Genomic DNA, 18,948 nt, shown 5'->3' with positions numbered 1-18,948 from the left:
AAAGAAAGATGGAAGAAGGCATGATGGCAAGGTATCTCCTAATTTTGGAATTGAATGAAATGCTTTGAGAGGGGAACAATGATCATACTATTCTCAATGAAATAGAGAAACAGGCAAGAAAAATTATGATGGAGAGAGAGGATGTTTGCAGGATAACGTGAGAGAGGGATCACCTATCACTGAATGGCACTGAAGTCACCTGAGAGGAAACTGGTGTATGAACGTTAAGCATGCTTCAATAGTTCTGCCTCATTGTTCCACCCTAAACTTTAGCCCCAGGCAGCACTGTTAGATAAATTAAATACAACTAATGGGTGTGGAAGGGAGAAAGTATGTGGATAGCAACGAAAAAAATACCATTACGTATATGTCCTACAAATGTATGTTTGCATCCTGAGTTTATAACAAATGCATTTTTCAAGATATAAAGAAATTAGAATTCATTATGTCCACATTCGTTAACTCATGCATGAAATCAAAGTTATTTCAAATGATATGCTGAAGTGTAATACTTTTTGATATTTTATATGTATGCAATACTTGAATAATGATTACTATCACCATCAAAAATATTACAGTAAATGCCAAGCACTGTGCTAACATCACTAAAGTTCAGTTCACTGGAGGCTGTGTATATCATGAACAGAACCACATCACCTGAAATACAGACAGCATATCATTTTCTTTTCTCCAGATTTATGTTTATTTGTTCCACAGGAAAGGGAAGTTTCCAGCTCCAAGCGTGGGAATTTTGCCATTTTTTAAAGAAGTATGACTGCTCAATAATGAGGCAAGCATTATGGCCTGGCTAGTCTGAACTGAAGACATTTTGATTAGCTTAGATTTATGATCACAGAGCAGTGCTCCTGATTCAACCTTTTTTGTGCCATTTTTAGTGTAATTGTAGGCTGCAATATTTGTTCAATGCCAAAAGGTCTGTTACAAATATATAGCTTGTTACTGTGTTAAGCAGTTCTCTTCATTGCAAATCCGCGTCTACGCATTGGCGTAACTTAATCTTTGGGTAGACAAATCACAGGTCTAAACAATATATTTATGAGATTTTGGAGGCGATCATTCAAGTTGTGCTGCACTAAACTCTTTGGATAATTTATGCGGCAACAGACCACAGATAACATTCGAGTGTTCGTGATATATTTTCTGCAAGTGTTGCCAAGCATCTCAAAGCCTCAGCAACCCCACTTTATCACCAACATAATCCAATCGTCGAAGGCTGATCTAGCACAGCTGATCCGGTGTTGGATCACCTCAGAAGGGGCTGCCAAGTTAAAGGAAGTGCTCAAGATATTCCAGAAACACTCCTTTGACAGAGGTAGAATATTTGGCTGACCTGATGTAAACATTGTGCAGTGATAAGCAAACATTTCCACTTCTGATATTATGATGGAAGGAAGGTCATTAATGAAGCGGCTGAAGATGGTTGGACTTCGGACACTAACCTGAGGAACTCCTGCAGTGATGTCCTGGAGCTGAGATGATTGACCTCCAACAACCACATTCACCTTCCTTTTTGTTAAGTGTGACTCCAACCAGTGAAGAGTTTCCATCCAATTCTCGTTAATTTCAATTTTACCAGGGCTCCTTGATGCCACATTCAGTCAATATTGCCTTGTGAGGTAAGTGCGGCCTCGGGGAATTCCCGACTGAGGAGGAAAAATAAACAAAGTCCCATTTGATAGCAGGGTCGTTCTTGACGCTGCAGGCTCTGAGAAATGCCCCAATATTCGCAACTCCGTTTTCTTTTCATTAAATCACGCCCTTCATATATTTAATAAGGCTGGTGGACTCAAATTAATCTGTTTTGCTGCAGCCAGGTGAGGACCGACTTGGAGAGGAGGCCAGTGCTTTCGCAACACTTTTTGTTGACCAGGAGGAGGAGTGCTGGATCCCTAAGCTCCACTACCATCAGAAATCTCCATTATGCAAACTTCCAGAGATTGTACCCTTCCCAACCCCAGGAGTCTGGAATTGACCCCTCCAGCAAGTCCCTGTACTACACTAGGACCCCTTTTCATGATCGGTCAATCACCCAACCCCTCTATAGGGCAGGGATCAGAACGATCTGCTCCTGCAGTCTCCTCCAGGGTGCTCCCACCCAAACGAAGTCTAAACTGTCAATCTGACTGAGTCGATGAAGAACCTGTCAAACTAAAAAGTCACATGTACTTTTAAGTTGGCGGGTGGGATGGGGGAGAGGAACTTAAACTATTTACGTTACCGCGTCCTGGGCTGAGGCACAGTCAATTCCAATCCCCTTTGACCCAGAGTTGCAACATAAGTGAATTTACCAATAATTCTTCTAAAGTCTTTGAGATTTTTGGTCGTAGACTGCTCCAATGACTTACAGGCACCAGATTTGTAAGTAAAAACCCAATAATTCCCCATGAATGGGGACCAGATGGAATGGCACTTATGGGGGTCTCCCAGGGGATCGGATGCCCCCCAGCTGCATGCTCTTTGGGCAGGGTGGTGCCTTGGCACTGCTGGTGCTACCTCGGTACCCTGGCAGTGCCAATTGAGTGCAAGCCTGGCACTGCCAAGGTACCCAAGTGGCATTGCCAGATGGCATGGACACTGCCATGGTGCCAGGTTGGCACTGCCAAGGGCTATGCTATCATTCTTTGCACGCGTGCGAGTGGGCTGGGGTTGCCTGGTGTTGTGGTGGGGCAGAGACTATCCCATATTGTGTTTGGGCTGGGGTAAGGCCGGGGATTATTTCCAGGCCTTGGATGTCGGGATGTGTAAGGGATGGGTTGATTCGGCTCGCTGTGAGGATACGTGGCACCGTTCCAGGGCCAGGATACGTACTGGAACATGAGGCACCAGATGCCCAGACTCAGGCGTTCTCATGTATCTTACTGACTTTCCCCACTGCTTATCTTATCTATTAGACTTATTTGTTGCACTGTATAAATATCAGTTTGCTTATCCGTTGAACTTCACCTCGGACCTGAGTCGTGACAGGTGCCAGGAACCGAATCTCGCAGCCATTGTCGACCCCGGGGTCCCCGATGAGCGGATGGGCACAAGATTCTTGTATTATGTTCTTGTTTTATATTCTTTTTATAATGTATTCTTATATCATATTATTCTTATCAATAAAGTAGAGCAGACGAACTTCTGTCGTTGTTCTCTTCATTACATTGTGTCAGAATCACAAAGAACCCTTGATTCAGGGTTTAAAATGACGTCCCGATCTCGCGCTACAATGGGGAGTTCCGGTGAGCGGAGCTCCCACTGTACCATTCAGACTGTTTGTTCAACGCGAGTCGTGTTGAATCGCCATATTTTTCTCGACACTGCGAGTGCTGGGAAATGCATGGCTAACTGCGGTTGCAAGGGGATTTTGTTCCCTTTTGACAGAATCGCGCCCACAAATTAAGACAACGGGCGGGATTCTCCGACCGCCGCCGGTTCGGAGAATCGCCGGGGGGGGGGCGGCGTGAATTCTCCGGCGCCGTTTTTTTGCCGGGGGTGGGGATTGCGCGGCGCCGGTTGGGGGCCGTTGGCAGTGGCCTCCCCAGCGATTCTCCGGTCCCCGATGGGCCGAGCGGCTGCCCGTTTTCCGCCAATCCCGCCGGCGTGAATAACACAAGGTCTATACCAGTGGCACCTGGCTCTGAGGGTGGCCTGCGGAGTCCTTGGGGGGGCGCGGTGGGATCCGGTTCCGGGGGGGCCCCCATGGTGGCCTGGCCCACGATCGGGGCCCACCGATCTGCAGGCAGGCCTGTGCCGTGGGGGCTCTCTTTCCCTCCGCGCCGGCCTGTGTAAAGCTCCGCCATGGCCGGCGTGGAGAAGAAACCCCCTGCGCATGTGCAGGAATCATGGCAGTGGTTCTGGGAACACACGACGCTCCTGCGCATGCGCCAACTCGTGCTGGCCGGCGGAGGCCCTTCGGTGCCGGTTGGCGCGGCGCCAATCATTCCAGTGCCGTCCTAGCCACCGAAGGTGCGGAGGATTCCAAACTTTCCGGGCGGCCCGACGCCAGAGTGGTTCACGCTACTCTTTGGCGCCGGTACGGCCCGCCCGCCGGACACCGGAGAATCCCGGCAACATTCAGCACAGTGATCATCAAAGAATGTATTGGCATAATGGTAATGACAGAAGTCTTTGTCACTGTCTGGATTACATGGCTACAGATGCAGGGCCCCCTGCTTTTTTTCTATCTCTATGGAAAACTGGATTCCGCTGCAAGTGCAAACATATTTCCACTTTGTACACTGATGTTTATGTAACTGCAGAAATGGCAAGTGATGTTCCAACCAAATACCTCCAAACGCTGCGCACAATGGCTCGGAGATCATGGGCGTCATTCTCCGACCCCCCGCCGGGTCGGAGAATGGCCGTTGGCCGCCGTGAATGCCGCCACCGCCCCCGCCGAAGTCTCCGAAGGGAGAAAAGTCGGCGGAGCGTTAATGGCGCCGCTGCCGCGGAGAATGTCACGGGTCTGCGCAAGGCAGCCGATTTTCGGCCTGCCGATATTCTCCCTTCCGGATGGGCCGAAGTCCCGTCGACGTGATGACCGTTCACGTCGACGTCAATCAAACCTCCTTTTCATCGGCGTGACCCGGTGCTCCAGGCTCACGCCGAGCAGCGAGGAGGTGAGTGACGGCCTAGGGGGTTGGCTCTGGGCAGGAAATGGCGTGGCCGCAGACTGATTGCGTGAGGAGAGGTGTGTCTCGGCTTGTGTGTGTGTGTGTGCGGCGGGGGGGGGGGGGGTGGTTAGAGTAGGCTGGGCTCCGGGGGAGTGCCGGGAGGGGGTCCGTGCCGGGGTGGAGGTTGGGGGTTGGGGGGGCCCGTGCTGGGGTGGAGGTTGGGGTTGGGGGGGGTCCGTGCTGGGGTGGAGGTTGGGGAGGGGGTCCGTGCCGGGGTGGAGGTTGGGGGGGGTCCGTGCCGGGGTGGAGGTTGGGGGGGGGTCCGTGCTGGGGTGGAGGTTGGGAGGGGGGGTCCGTGCTGGGGTGGAGGTTGGGCGTTGGGGGGGGTCCGTGCTGGGGTGGAGGTTGGGGGGGGGGTCCGTGCTGGGGTGGAGGTTGGGGGGGGGGTCCGTGCTGGGGTGGAGGTTGGGGGTTGGGGGGGGTCCGTGCTGGGGTGGAGGTTGGGGGTTGGGGGGGGTCCATGCTGGGGTGGAGGTTGGGGGGGGGTCCGTGCTGGGGTGGAGGTTGGGAGGGGGGGTCCGTGCTGGGGTGGAGGTTGGGGGTTGGGGGGGGTCCGTGCTGGTGTGGAGGTTGGGGGGGGGTCCGTGCCGGGGTGGAGGTTGGGGGGGGGTCCGTGCTGGGGTGGAGGTTGGGGGGGGTCCGTGCTGGGGTGGAGGTTGGGAGGGGGGGTCCGTGCTGGGGTGGAGGTTGGGGGTTGGGGGGGGTCCGTGCTGGGGTGGAGGTTGGGGAGGGGGTCCGTGCCGGGGTGGAGGTTGGGGGGGGGTCCGTGCTGGGGTGGAGGTTGGGGAGGGGGTCTGTGCCAGGGTGGAGGTTGGGGGGGGGTCCGTGCTGGGGTGGAGGTTGGGGGGGGGGTCCGTGCTGGGGTGGAGGTTGGGGGTTGGGGAGGGGGTCCGTGCTGGGGTGGGTGATGGGAGGGCAAATGAGTTGGTCCACCTGGCCAGGTGCCAGCCTCCAACAGTTGGACCCATGCGGTCCATGCCACCTGGCTGGGGGGAGGAGGGGATATGGGCAATGATGACATGTCGTCGTTCCCCTCCCCCCCACCAGGCCGTCATGTTTTCAGACCATCCAGCGATGTTGGCCGCCGTGGTGGCAGCCGCTCATGTCTATGTTGCCCTGGATGAGAAGGAGGAGGAGGAGGAGGAGGAGGAGCGTGCCAGAGAGGCGGCGCAGGCTGCCGCAGAGGGGCAGGCGGCAGCCGCCCAGGCTGGAGGGACACCTGACCGACAGGACGAGGAGGGGGAGGAGGACGTCGCGGCCCCACGGCAACGGAGGCACCCGAGGGCGCCCCGTGTGTACCGGCCCCGGCAGTCATACCAGGACCTCACGGACCGGGAATGCAGGAGGAGACTCCGGATGAGCCGGGAAACCGTGGCACACATCTGCCACCTGCTGGCACACCTGTCACCGCGTGGCACTGGCGGGGGACACCCTCTCCCCGTGTCCGTCAAGGTTACGGTGGCCCTGAACTTTTATGCAACGGGGTCATTCCAGGCACCGAGTGGGGACCTGTCCGGCATATCGCAGACATCGGTGCATCGGTGCATCCGGGCAGTGACAGATGCCCTTTATGCCATGGCGCACCGCTACATCCGCTTCCCCGTGGACCGGGCCAGCCAAGATGCCCGGGCCGTGGGCTTCTCTGCCGTTGCCGGGTTCCCCATGGTCCAGGGCGCGATCGATGGGATGCACGTCGCCGTGCGGCCACCTGCAGATAACAGGGCCGTGTTCACTAATAGGAAGGGGACCTATTCAATGAACGTACAGGTGGTCTGCGACCACCGCATGATGATCCTGCACGTCTGCGCCCGTCACCCAGGCAGTGTACACGACTCATTCGTGTTGTCGCGGTCATCCATCCCCGGCATGTACGAGGGACGCCATCCCCGGCTGAGGGGCTGGTTGCTGGGCGAAAGGGGCTACCCATTGCGATCGTGGCTGATGACGCCTATACGGAGGCCACGCAATGAGGCGGAGAACCGCTACAATGATGCCCATGTAGCGACAAGGGGAGTGATCGAGAGGTGCTTTGGCGTGCTGAAGATGCGTTTCAGGTGCCTGGACCTCTCTGGGGGCGCCCTCCAGTATCGGTCAGATAGGGTCGGCCGCATCATTGTGGTGTGCTGCGTCCTGCACAACATAGCCCAGCAGAGGGGCGATGTGCCGCAGGCAGAGGAGGGCGGAGTGGAGGAGCAGCAGGAAGAGGCCCAGTCCTCCCCAGATGAGGGGGATGGGGGCAATGGTCAGGGCAGACGGGGTAGACACAGGCGGGTGGCTGTCCACCGTTACCGGCTGGCCCAGCGGGCACGGGACAGACTGATAGACGCCCGCTTCACTGACTAGATGGGCGTGGGAATCGGGTAGTATGGCCACAGACCGCACACCATGACAACAGCCGACCACCCACACCCCCATCCCATCCACCCACCCAGCACCCTCACCCCCCTCCCCAACCCAACACACCCCACCCGCATGCACACCACCCCCCCCCAATTGCCGATCCACCGGCGGCACAACGGGCCGGGCTCACCCAGTTGCGGGTGGACGCGTGTCTATCGCAGGCCATGGAGGATGATGACAACCCGCCTCCGATGAGCTCCTGGCTCTACATCGTTGGACTATGTCTGACCCATGGCCACAGTACCACCATCCACCCGGACCATCCCTGCATGCGGCTGTGACACTGCAGCGCACGGTCCCGTCCTCTGCCCGGGGGATGTTGATGGCGGCCCAGGGGGAAGGGGGCAGACTCACCTGGGGCTGAGGTAAGACCACCCGTCACACACACACTTGCGCTCAACGTACATGACATGCCCGCACACTTTGGACAGAGCACAAAGGCAGCTTCGGTAGGTGTAACATTGACTTTAATAACCAAAGGAGTTCATGCACGTGCCCTAGCCCCTAAAACTCATCTGTGCCCTGCACCCGTGCCAACTTACTCAGTGTCTAATTGTTTGGCCTTACGGGCCCTTTGACGACGTCTACGTGGTTCCCCAGACGGTACAGCAGAACTGGAGGTGGACTCCTGTGATTCCTGCCCTCTGACACCGGATCCCTTTGGCGGCCGTTTCCTGGGGCGTCCTGGCCTAGATGGGCCAGGCTGCGGCCCGGGCGACTGGGATGGCGAGCTGCCAGCCTGTCCTGCCCGTTGCCCTCCCGATGCACCTGGGACGGTAGGGGGGGAGTCCGAGGTGTCGCGGTGTACCGGGACCTCCCCTACAGAGGGAGCCGGGACGGACCACACCACCTCCTCCTCCCTCGGGGTGCCCGATGGCCCCCAGGCCTCTACATGGGTGGGGGATGCGAACGGACTGGCCATCCGACGCACCCCCGACATCTGGCGCTGCCAGTCCTGGAGGCCCGTGCTGGTATCGACAGGGGTCTGCAGGTTTGCAGCCATGGAGCCCAGGGGGTTGTCGAACCCTGTCTGTGACAGTGCGACGCCGGCTCGCACATGGCCACTGGCGCCGATGCCCTCAGCGATGGCCTGCTGAGACTGGGCCATGGCCTGCAGAGACTGGGCCATGGCCTGCAGAGACTGGGCCATGGCCTGCTGAGACTGGGCTATGGCGTTGAGCGTCTCTGCCATCTGGCGCTGGCACTGGCTCATGGCCTCCTGTGAGAGGGCAGCCATTTCCTGGCCCACAGACGCCACCTGCACGGAAGGCCCCAGGCCTCGCAAACCGTTCCCCATGTCTGACACCGTCGCAACCATTGCCTCCACCGCGGACGCCACCCGTGCGGTGTCAGCCTGGGTGGCACACATGACCGGGACCACTCCCAGCTCCTGGACGCGGGTGGACTCCTCCACCTGCGACCGCAGCCGCCGCAAGCCGCCCGTCACCCTCTTCGCTCGTCTCCGGGTCGGTGGTTGCATCGGATCTATGTGTGGGTGTGGTAACTGCAGGAACCCGGGATCCATCTGGGTGACAGATGTTCGCTTGGGCTGGGCTGCCCTCCGACCGCCCGGCTCCTCTGCTGCTCCTACCTCCACCTGCTGTACCGGGACGGCTGTGTTGTGCGCACCAGTGAGTGTACCAGACGCCTCATCACTAAAGTGCCCAACCGTGGTGAGTGTTTCTGCGATGGTGGAGGGTGTTGGTGACAGCAGTGGCGTTGTGTCGTGCTCTTCATCCCACTCTGACTCCATGGCACTTTGGGGTGGGGGTTCGTCTCCACCCATCCACTCTGAGTCACTGTCCGGTATTTCGTCTTCCTGGGTAGGGGTGTCCTGGGTAGTGCTGTCCCGGGTAGTGCTGTCCCGGGTAGGGGTGTCCTGGGTAGTGCTGTCCCGGTTAGGGGTGTCCTGGATAGTGGTGTCCTGGGAAGTGGTGTCCTGGGTAGTGGTGTCCTGGGTAGTGGTGTCCTGGGTAGTGGTGTCCTGGCTCGGATGTGACGGGGGCCTGTGGCTTCCCCCCTCATCGCTGGGTGGTCGCTCCCGCACGTGATGGGGGTGTCGTCTCCCTGTTGCTCCAGGTCTCTCCGTGTCCCGTGGTGTGCGAGGGGCATCCTGCGGGCGTCGCATGCTGGAGGGTCCGGGTCTCTCCGTCTCCCGTAGTGTGCGAGGGGCATCCTGCGGGCGTCGCATGCTGGAGGGTCCGGGTCTCTCCGTCTCCCGTGGTCTCCGAGGGGCATCCTGCGGGCGTCGCATGCTGGAGGGTCCGGGTCTCTCCGTCTCCCGTGGTCTCCGAGGGGCATCCTGCGGGCGTCGCATGCTGGAGGGTCCGGGTCTCTCCGTCTCCCGTGGTCTCCGAGGGGCATCCTGCGGGCGTCGCATGCTGGAGGGTCCGGGTCTCTCCGTCTCCTGTGGTCTCCGAGGGGCATCCTGCGGGCGGTGTGCATCTTTGGTCCTGCGATACACAATGAAGCATGCATTGTTAGATATCAGGCAGTGATCAGGTGATACGGGGGAGGGGGATATAGGGGAGGGGGGATATGGGGATGGGCTGTCGGTGGCTCACTTGCTGGTGGGCCCCCGACCTCTGCATCAGCAACCTCCCGGTCCTCAGGTCCGCCAGCCAGTTCCAGGGCCCTTTCCTCGTGTACGGTCAGTGGCCTCTCATCAGCGGGCCCTCCTCCAGTCCTCACATGCTCCCTATTGTTGTGTGTGCGCTTCTCCTGTGGGGGGGGGGGGGGGGGTGGTGGTGGCAGGGGTAAAAGGCAACAGTGTTAGGCAGGTATATGAATGCACGCCATCGGTTGCGCGTGCATTGCAGAGGTTAAGGTTAGGGCTGGATTCACTTGGGGATATGGGGGATATGGGGGAGGGGGGATATGGGGATATGGGGGAGGGGGGATATGGGGGAGGGGGGATATGGGGGGGGTGGGTTATGGGGGAGGGGGGATATGGGGGATATGGGGAGGGGGGATATGGGGGAGGGGGGATATGGGGGAGGAGGGGATATGGGGGATATGGGGGAGGGGGGATATGGGGGAGGGGGATATGGGGGATATGGGGGAGGGGGGATATGGGGGAGGGGGGGATATGGGGGATATGGGGGAGGGGGATATGGGGGAGGGGGGATATGAAGGAGGGGGGATATGGGGAGGGGGGATATGGGGGATATGGGGAGGGGGATATGGGGGAGGGGGGATATGGGGGATATGGGGGAGGGGGGATATGGGGGATATGGGGGAGGGGGATATGGGGGAGGGGGGATATGGGGGATATGGGGAGGGGGGATATGGGGGATGGGGAGGGGGGATATGGGGGAGGGGGGATATGGGGGAAGGGGGGATATGGGGGAGGGGGGATATGGGGGATATGGGGGAGGGGGGATATGGGGAGGCTCACCCTGCCTGCTCTGACGAGGTCGTTCACCTTCTTGTGGCACTGGGTGCCTGTCCGTGGTGTCAGGGCCACAGCGGTGACGGCCACTGCCACTTCCCTCCACAGACGCCGGCTGTGGCGTGGGGCAACTCTGCGGCCGTGCCCGGGATACAGGGCATCCCTCCTCTGCTCCACCGCGTCCAGGAGCGCCTCCACATCGCGTGACTCGAACCTCGGGGCTGAGCGACGGCCAGCCATCCAGTCGGGTGTTGCGGTCGGGTGTTCCGGTCGGTTGGGGGGGAGCTGCGCGGCCTTATGAGCCGTCACGCCGTGCAGCGCGTATGACGCTGCACGGCGTGAACCACTGCGCATGCGCGGATCCCGTTACGTCGCTGCTAGCCCATTTCGGGCCGGAGACTATCGTCCCATTTTTATGACGTGACGCAAGTGGGATTTGCGCCGTTTTTTGCGCCGATCGGCGGACCTTCCGCCGATAACGGAGAATTTCGCCCATGGTTATTCAATCAGCAACTTTCCAGAGACTTGAGACAGAATTTACAAAATTGACCTGATCTGTGGCAGCCATCTTAGTAGTCTTGTTAGTGTCCATTTTAAAATAATAGACAATTCCAGAAAATTATATACTGAATGGCGCCGGAATTTAAGTTATGAATACAACAAGCCTTCACTGGGCATGACAAAGGGCTGGATTCTCCATTCCTTAGGCTAAGTGCCGACACCAATGGAATACCCAAGGGGCGAAATTCTCCGGAAACGCCGCAATGTCCGCCGACAGACGCCCAAAACGGCGCAAATCAGACGGGCATCGCGCCGCCCCAAAGGTGCGGAATGCTCCGCATCTTTGGGGGCCGAGCCCCAACCTTGAGGGGCTAGGTCGGCGCCGGACGAATTTCCGCCCCGCCAGCTGGCAGGAAAGGCCTTTGGTGCCCCGCCAGCTGGCGCGGAAATGACATCTCCGGGCGGCGCATGCGCGGGAGCGTCAGCGGCCGCTGACAGCTTCCCACGCATGCGCAGTGGAGGGAGTCTCTTCCGCCTCCGCCATGGTGGAGACCGTGGGGAGGCGGAAGGGAAAGAGTGCCCCCACGGCACAGGCCCGCCCGCGGATCGGTGGGCCCCGATCACAGGCCCCCGGGGCCAGATCGCCCCGCGCACCCCCCAGGACCCCGGAGCCCACCCGCGCCGCCTTTTCCTGTCGGTAAAGTAGGTGGTTTAATTTACGCCGGCGGGACAGACATTTTAGCGGCGGGACTTCGGCCCATCCGGGCCGGAGAATCGAGCGGGGGGACCCGCCAACCGGCGCGGTGCGATTCCCGCCCCCGCCGAATCTCAGGTGGCGGAGACTTCGGCAACCGGCGGGGGCGGGATTCACGTCAGCCCCCGGCGATTCTCCGACCCGGCGGGGGGTAGGAGAATCTCGCCCATGGTGTTTCAAAACCACCGATTCCACTACTGGTGAGGGGCTAGCACCAGAGCCACGTGAAACACCCGTGGAATACATAAAAAACTGTTGGAGAATCACCGGGTCCATGCTGCAGATGCGCAGGGCTTGCAAACTGCAGCTGTGCGTACGCCTACTCCCCCCACACATTCTCCGGTCACGCCGGAAAAGATAGTGCAGCCGTGCTGGATCTCATACCCATCCAACCCGACCCCGCAGCCCACCTCCTGCCATCCCCCACACTCCCCTGAGCCCTGGCAGAAGCACCCAGGCCAGAGGCACGGATCACGGCCAAATGTATCGCCGCTGGGCACTGTCCGCACGCCCTCTCTCTCTTCCCTCAGCTGGCACGCCAGGCTCCCGACTGCTGGGACAACACGTGGCTTGTACCATCGGGAACCTGGCCCACCGGAGGCGGAGCTTCATGGGTTGGGCCGGCTAATGACAAACCAATGGGGTTGCGACTGCACACGGCGTGTGTCCCGATGACACCAATTTGGAGGGGGCGGAGCATCGCGGCGCGGTGTCAAAAGGCGCCTGCCCAGATTCCGGCTTTGGGGGACATTCTCTGCCCGATTGCCGTTCCTGATTTTGGCATCAGGCTATGGAGAATCCCGCCCAATATTTTTAGCACATGCAAAACCCGTGAGAAATTAAGACCCTTCAAAATAAACTTGGTGTAAAATATTGCGTGGAATTCTCCGACCCCCGCCGGGTCGGAGAATCGCCGGCGGGTCGCGCGAATTGCGCCACGCCGCCCTGATGCCGTGATGCGATTCTCCGCAGAGCAAAGAATCAACACCACTGGGGCTGGCGTGGTCGGCGCGGCACCGGTCGGGGTATGCGCCGCCTCTCCGGCCCGGGCTGGCACGGGCCGGCGCACCGATTCTCCTGCCCGAATGGGCCGAGGGGCCGTCACCAAAAAGCCAAGTCCCGCCGGCGCCATTCTAACATCCTCTGAGCCAACGGTGTTGAAGGGTCCGGGGGCGGCCTGTGGGTGGGGAGGGGGTCCGACCCCGTGGGAGGTCTCTGTAGTGGCCTGGCCCGCGACCGGAGCCCACCAATCGGCAGGCCGGTCTCTCTGTCGAGGGGCCTCCTTTTCTCCGCGCCGGCTCCTGTAGCCTTGCGCCATTTGGCGTCGGGGCCGGCGCAGGGAAGAAGGCCACTGCGCATGCACTAGTTGGCGCCGGCCCATCTGCGCATGCGCGGACCCCACAACGCTGTGTTCAGGCCACGATCGGCAGCTCCAGCGCCGTGCTACCCCACTGTGGCCCAGAGAATCGGGTCTCGGAACGGGCGCCGACGCCGGAGTAAAACACTCCCGTTTTTACGCCGGCGTCGGCACTTAGCCACCCATTTTGCTACATTCTCTACGAGAGAGTCAATTTAAGCCAAATTAGGTTTGCAGAACCACTCACAATAAATTTAGCCCATTTTGAGAATCAGAGAATGGCAAACAACTTAAGGAATTCTTCATATATTATGATTGTGAATTAAATGTAGGTCCAGGCTGAGTTTGTCGTGTTGCAATGTGTACAATGAAACCCAAAGTATTAAATGTCTAGTAGTGAATAATTCAGAACAGATTGTATATGGTTTGAATGAGTAGAAATATGGGACCCTGGTTAAAATTGAACAAGTTCTAGGAATTACAGTGGACAACAGGAACGAATCTTCACATTTGAAACAAAAATACAACAAGAATCAAAACATTATCGATCAATTAGACTACTTCAGAAGAGGGATGATTAGTGTACTATTCAATTATTCGATGTGTCTGTGTTTATTTAATTCATTCATGGGATGTGGACATCGCTGGTTAGAACAAAGAACAAAGAAAATTACAGCACAGGAACAGGCCCTTCGGCCCTCCCAGACTGCGCCGATCCAGATCCTTTATCTAAACCTGTCGCCTATTTTCCAAGGATCTACATCCCTCTATTCCCCGCCCGTTCATATATCTGTCTAGATGCATCTTGAATGATGCTATCGTGCCCACCTCTACCACCTCCGCTGGCAAAGCGTTCCAGGCACCCACCACCCTCTGCGTAAAAAACTTTCCACGCACATCTCCCTTAAACTTTCCCCCTCTCACCTTGAAATTGTGACCCCTTGTAATTGACACCCCTACTTTTGGAAAAAGCTTGTTGCTATCCACCCTGTCCATACCTCTCATAATTTTGTGGACCTCAATCAGGTCCCCCCTCAACCTCCTTCTTGCCAACGAAAACAATCTTAATCTACTCAACATTTCTTCATAGCTAACACCCTCCATACCAGGCAACATCCTGGTGATCTCCTCTGCACCCTCTCTAAAGCATCCACATCCTTCTGGTAATGTGGCGACCAGAACTGCACGCAGTATTCCAAATGTGGCCTAACCAAAGTCCTATACAACTGTAACATGACCTGTCGACTCTTGTACTGAAGTGTCAAGGCCAGCATTTATTGCCCATTCCTAGATGCCTTTCAGAAGGTGGTGGTGATCTGCTTTCATGAAACGCTGCAGTCCATGTGGTGTAGGTACACCAAGAATGCTGTTAGGGAGGGACTTCCAGGATTTGACCCAATGATAATGAAAGAATGGTATTGATGGAATGTGGCTTGGAGGGGAATTTCCAGATGGCGGTATTTCCTTGTATCCGCTGTTCTTGTCCCTGTAGATGGTATTGGTCATGGGTTTGGAAGGTGCTGTATAAGAAACCTTGATGAGTTCCTGCAGTGCATCTTGTACACACGGCTGCTAATATGCGTCGGTGGTGGAGGGAGCAAATGTTTGTGGATGGGGTGCCAATCAAGTAGGTTGTTTTGTTCTCAATGATGCCAAGCTCTTTGTAGCCAAGTTTTGCTACATAGTCATGTGTGTATATGGAGTATAGTAGGGGGCTAAATATGCAGCCTTGTGGGGCCCCGGTATTGAGGACCATCGTGGAGGAGGATGTGGGGCAGAATAGATGGTCAGGGATAGGTCAGAGCTAGTAACAAAGATGTCAGTGACACAAGGTAGAGGGAGTGTTAGATTTAGTGGTGGCATTAAGGGCTAAAGAAGTGCTGATAGCGGCATAAAGGCAAGATGGCATACTGTGCTAATAGGAGAACAAATGTTGGTGGTCAATGAAAGCAAAACTGAAGAAAAGTGACAGATGGCCCTATGATTGGGGGGTTGTTTGCATTGGAGAAAACCAAGGAAACAAAAAGCAAAAAGAAGTAGAGATAGAGGGGAAAGTTCACAGTCTAAAGTTGTTGAACTCAGTATTGAGGCTGTAATTTGCTTAGTTGAAGACTACACATCATTGGCTGTGTATAGCATCATCCACTGTAAAATATCAGGTAATTTTCAGAATAAAGATCACAGGCATCTCACTGTCGCTTCTCCTCAATGATGTGGGGGCAAAGGGATCAATACTGAGCAATTTACACAACTTACTTGCTCTCCTGTAAGAGACAGTCTCCTAAATTACACTGACCCTATTACTCTGGTTTTGGGAACTGTTATGGGCCAGGGTTTAGAAAACTCCAAAGTATATCATGGGTTCACCTGACCACAACTTTTAATAGATTTTGGTTATGGAAAGCAGAAGGGCCCACTTTACAGGTGTGATGCAACAGAGATCTAAAGTATTTTAAAACAAAACAATGTTTATTCTATGAATTCAGTTAACACTTTATAAACACACAGTAAACATCTTATCAACTACAAACACTGACACTTTCCCAAATACAATATTCTATAGGTAGCCCTTAGTAACTTTCCTAACAACATCCATAAGCCCAAAGCACTTTTTAACAAAGACAGCAGATTTAAATTCTCTCCAGAAACAGGTATTACTTTGAAATCATCAATGAGCTGAAGACATTCTTTAGCTAGTAGAGAGAAAGATCAATACACACATCTGCTTGGTTCACATGCAGCTCTCCAACTGAAAGCGAAACTAAACACAGAGCCAAAACCAGCTTTCAGCACAAAACGAAAGTATAAAGCAGAGCAGAGCCCAGCTCCATCCACACACTGACATCACTGCAGCTATTTGATAAACACCCATTTCTTAAAGTTACATCCACCTGACAGAATGATCCCTGGTTGAGTATGTATGCTATGGAAAGGCGACTCTCATCAGGTTCACGTTCTACATAGCCCAAATGCAGAAACCTTATTGGGATAAGGCTGTTTGATAGGCTTGGCTTCAAACTTGCAGATCTCACTGGAGCATACATAACTGTTGCACGGGACACAGTAGTTAACACTGTTGCCTCACAGAGACAGAGACCTGGTTCAAATCTGGCCTTGATGACTGTCTGTGTGGAGTTTGCACTTTCTCCCAGTGTCTGTGGGTTTCCTCCAGGTGCTCCGGTTTCTTCCTACAGTCCGAAGATGTGCAAGTTAAGTGGGATTATATGAATACGGGTATAGGATGGGAGGGTGAGCCTGGATAGGGTGCTGTTTCAGAGGGTCAAGCAGACTTGATGGGCCGAATGGCCGCTTTCTGCACTGTAGAAATTTTATGGTTCTTAAAAAATTTATTTTTATACATTTAGAGTACCCAATTCTCTTTTTTTTCCAATTAGCGTGGCCAATCCAGCTACCCTGCACATTTATGGGTTGTGGGGGTGAGACCCACGCAGATATAGGAAGAATGTGCAAACTCCACATGGACAGTGACCCGGAGCTGGGATCGAACCCTGGTCCTCAGCGCCGTGAGGCAGCAGTGCTAATCACTGCGCCACCGTGCTGCCCAGCAATTCTATGGTCCTAATATGATAGATGACATAAACCACACACAATGTTGTCCTTCCTTATGATGACTAGAAGCAGACAGGATCACTAAGTGAATTGATTCATCATCCTGGATATCAAACCTGGTCATTGTGAACTTAGCCTATGCATTGACCTTAAGGTGGCCACCAAAGCAATCATTCCAGATAAATATGTATTTCCTACAATCAGCATCATTTCAGAACTCTACAGTCATCGTAAAGCTCAACAAGCATCGGAGCTATCTTCAGATACTACAAGCAGAACAAAGCTAGTTCTTACAGCTTTTGCCACTCACAAAGGTGCATCTCAGTGCCAAAGAATTCCACCACCTTCCCCAAGGACTAAGTTCAGGGCCTAGCACATTGCAGAAGATTGTTTCTTCAGTCTTGACAGATGTTGAGTCAATGCTCAAACTAGACAACCACATTATAGAAAGGATGTAATTGCACTGGAGGGGGTGCAGAGAATGTTGCCTGGGATGGAACATTTAAGTTATAAGGATAATAATAAGAATAATCTTTATTAGTGTCACAAGTAGGCTTACATTAACACTGCAATGAAGTACCTGTGAAATCACCAGTCGCCAAACTCCGGCGCCTGTTCGGGTACACGGAGGGAGAATTCTGAATGCCCAATTCACCTAACAAGCACGTCTTTTGGGACTTGTGGGAGGAAACTGGAACGCCCGGAGCAAAACCACGCAGACACAGGGAGAACGTGCAGACTCCACACACACAGTGACCCAAGCCAGGAATCGAACTGGGTCCCTGGCGCTGTGAAGCAACAGTGCTATCTGTCATGATATTCAGATAAACATCATGGTGCAAACACACATACACACTGATGGACAGATCAACGGACCAATCAACACACACGCAACATCACAGCCAATCACAAGCAAGAGCACACGCACTATAAAACGGGGAACACCACAGTTCCCGCTCATTCCAGCAGGAGACAGCTCGGGGCACAGAGCTCACAGCGTGCCACTCAGACATACACCATGTGCTGAGTGCCTCTCAAAGATAGTGTAAGGGCTGGGTCCACAGGTTAAAGGGTAAAGAACAAACCACAGTCATAAGTTTACAGATGTTGTTATTGATGGTAATAAAACAGAGTTGTACCATCTGCAACCGTGTTGGTTCGTCTGTATAACGGAACACCCAACACGACACTATCCACTGTGCTAACCGATTTTTTGGAGTAGGGTGGAGCCTCCCCTCCGGCTGGGTGGGCTGGTGGATGGAGGTTGGATAGGTTTAGAGCAGAGAAGACTGAGGGGTGACCTGCTTGAGATGTACAAGATTATGAGGGGCATGGAGAGAATGGATAGGGAGCAGCTATTCCCCTTAGTTGAAGGATAAGTTACAAGGGGACACCAGTTCAAAATGAGGGGTGGGAGGTTTAGGGAGAATTGAGGAAAAACTTTTTTACCCAGAGAATGGTGGCAGTCTGGAATGCACTGCCTGGGAGGGTGGTAGAGGTGGGATGCCTCACATCCTTTAAAAAGTTCCTGGATGAGTACTTGGCATGCCATAACACTCAAGGATATGGGCCAAATGCTGGCAAGTGGGATTCGATGGGCAGGTCAGGGCCTCTCATGTGTCCGTGCAGACTCAATGGGCCAAAGGTCATCTTCTGTACTGTAGTAATCTGTGATTCTGTGAATAACATTGTCCATGAAAGGGACAAAGCAGAATATGATCAGCAGTGCTCACCCAACTCACATAGCAAGGTTTGACACTCAACAAGGAGAAATGCACATTCAGAGATTTTGAGATTGATTTTCTAGTGAGCAGCTGGAGTGTAAAGCCTACACACAACAGCATCAAAGTCGCTCATGTTCTTCTTGTCATAATATACGACGCAACAGACGGGCGCTGCGCAGAGTTCCACGCTCGCCACCTAACCATGATGTCCCGCCTCACACAATACTTCCTCTGGACGTGCCCTACCACGAGGCCACCGATCTACCAGCAATCCTGCCGACCTCTGCGACCACCGTATTGGCGGCGGTACCGCCTATCCAAGTGCAGGCGGTCCCTGATCCACCCTTGAGGCAGTCAACCAGAATTTGTCACCTGTCGCAGAGACTAAACATATAGACTGAACTTTTGCACAACTGTGTTACCTTATCGTTTTGACCTCTGTAAATATCATTGTTACTGTTTCATCTGCCCTATATCTGCACCAGCGACACCTTCCTGTGTACATAAGGTCATAGATTATCATAGAATTTACAGTGCAGAAGGAGGTCATTTGGCCCATCGCGTCTGCACCGGCT

Source organism: Scyliorhinus torazame, chromosome 9 (assembly GCF_047496885.1).
Source record: "Scyliorhinus torazame isolate Kashiwa2021f chromosome 9, sScyTor2.1, whole genome shotgun sequence".
NCBI classification, from domain to species: domain Eukaryota; kingdom Metazoa; phylum Chordata; class Chondrichthyes; order Carcharhiniformes; family Scyliorhinidae; genus Scyliorhinus; species Scyliorhinus torazame.
Note: the sequence above shows the minus strand (reverse complement) of the source record.